A 2,520-nucleotide genomic window follows, 5' to 3' on the forward strand; every position below is an offset into this window, starting at 1 on the left:
AATTTCAAGAAAAAACTAGTTTCATTTAGAGAAAAAGTCGAGATAAAATGTTGAGATAAACTCGTTAAATTACGAGAAAAAAATCATTAAATTTCAAGATAAAATGTTGAGAATAAACTCGTTAAATTACAAGAAAAAACTCATTACATTTCGAGAAAAAAGTCAAGATAAAATGTTGAGAATAAAGTCATTAAATTATGAGAAAAAAGTTGTTATATTACGAGAACAAATTTGTTAAATTCAAGAAAAATGTCGAGATAAAATGTTGAGAATAAACTCGTTAAATTACGAGGAAAAAACTCGTTAAATTTTGAGAAAAAAGTCTAGATAAAATGTTGAGAATAAACTTGTTAAATTATGAGAAAAAAATCATTAAATTTCAAGATAAAATGTTGAGAATAAACTCGTTGAATTGAGAAAAAAGTCGTTAAATTACGACAACAAATTCGTTAAATTTCGAGAAAAATGTCGAGATAAAATGTTGAGAATAAACTCGTTAAATTACGAGAAAAAAACTCGTTAAATTTCGAGATAAAAGTCAAGATAAAATGTTGAGAATAAAGTCATTAAATTATGAGAAAAAAGTCGTTAAATTACGAGAACAAATTCGTTAAATTTCGAGAAAAATGTCGAGATAAAATGTTGAGAATAAAGTCATTAAATTATGAGAAAAAAGTCGTTAAATTACGAGAACAAATTCGTTAAATTTCGAGAAAAATGTTGAGATAAAATGTCGAGATAAAATGTTGAGAATAAACTCGTTAAATTACGAGAAAAAAACTCGTTAAATTTCGAGATAAAAGTCAAGATAAAATGTTGAGAATAAAGTCATTAAATTATGAGAAAAAAGTCGTTAAATTACGAGAACAAATTCATTAAATTTCGAGAAAAATGTCGAGATAAAATGTTGAGAATAAACTCGTTAAATTACGAGAAAAAACTCGTTAAATATCAAGAAAAATGTCGAGATAAAATGTTGAGAATAAACTCGTTAAATTACGAGAAAAAAACTCGTTAAATTTTGAGAAAAAAGTCTAGATAAAATGTTGAGAATAAACTTGTTAAATTATGAGAAAAAAATCATTAAATTTCAAGATAAAATGTTGAGAATAAACTCGTTGAATTATGAGAAAAAAGTCGTTAAATTACGACAACAAATTCGTTAAATTTCGAGTAAAATGTCGAGATAAAATGTTGAGAATAAACTCGTTAAATTACGAGAAAAAAACTCGTTAAATTTCGAGATAAAAGTCAAGATAAAATGTTGAGAATAAAGTCATTAAATTATGAGAAAAAAGTCGTTAAATTACGAGAACAAATTCGTTAAATTTCGAGAAAAATGTCGAGATAAAATGTTGAGAATAAAGTCATTAAATTATGAGAAAAAAGTCGTTAAATTACGAGAACAAATTCGTTAAATTTCGAGAAAAATGTCGAGATAAAATGTCGAGATAAAATGTTGAGAATAAACTCGTTAAATTACGAGAAAAAAACTCGTTAAATTTCGAGATAAAAGTCAAGATAAAATGTTGAGAATAAAGTCATTAAATTATGAGAAAAAAGTCGTTAAATTACGAGAACAAATTCATTAAATTACGAGAACAAATTCATTAAATTTCGAGAAAAATGTCGAGATAAAATGTTGAGAATAAACTCGTTAAATTATGAGAAAAAAACTAGTTAAATTTCGAGATAAAATGTTGAGAATAAACTCGTTAAAGTATGAGAAAAACTCATTAAATTTCGAGAAAAAAGTCGAGATAAAATGTTGAGAATAAACCCATTAAATTACGAGAAAAAATAGTTAAATTTCGAGAAAAAAGTCGAGATAAAATGTTGAGAATAAAGTCGTTAAATTACGAGAAAAAACTCGTTAAATTTCAAGAAAAAGGTCGAGATAAAATGTTAAGAATAAACTTGTTAAATTACGAGAAAAAACTCATTAAATTTCAAGATAAAATGTTGAGAATAAAGTAATTAAATTATGAGAAAAAAAGTTGTTAAATTTAACAAGTTTTTTCTCGTAATTTAACGAGTTTATTTTCAACATTTTATTTCGACTTTTTAATCGAAATTTAACAACTTTAATCTCGAAATGGTTTTATTTTTTATTATTGCTTGGCCCTAATCCTCTTCCGTAGTAAAGTGCTAGGAACGATTAAAAAAAAAAAAAAGAAAAAAAAAAAATTATAAAAATATAAATATATATATATATATATATATATATATATATATATATAATAAAATAAAGTGTACATTTAAAAATGCATGAATCAGAAGTAAGAATATCTCCTGGATACATAAACAAAAATATGATTAGTGATTGATTTCTGTGTAATTTTATATATATATATACATTTTACTGTAAAAGATAAACTACTGTATTTTGCCCTTTTCTCCTCATTGGTCGCTAGAGAGTAGTTGTGAACGCGCTTGTGTTTCTTCTGCCGCCGCTAGAGGGCAGTTGTGAGCGCGCTTTTGTGTTTCTTCTGCCGCCGCTAGAGAGCAGTGAGTCGCGGC

This window comes from Chanodichthys erythropterus, chromosome 12 (assembly GCF_024489055.1).
Source record: "Chanodichthys erythropterus isolate Z2021 chromosome 12, ASM2448905v1, whole genome shotgun sequence".
Lineage (NCBI taxonomy): Eukaryota > Metazoa > Chordata > Actinopteri > Cypriniformes > Xenocyprididae > Chanodichthys > Chanodichthys erythropterus.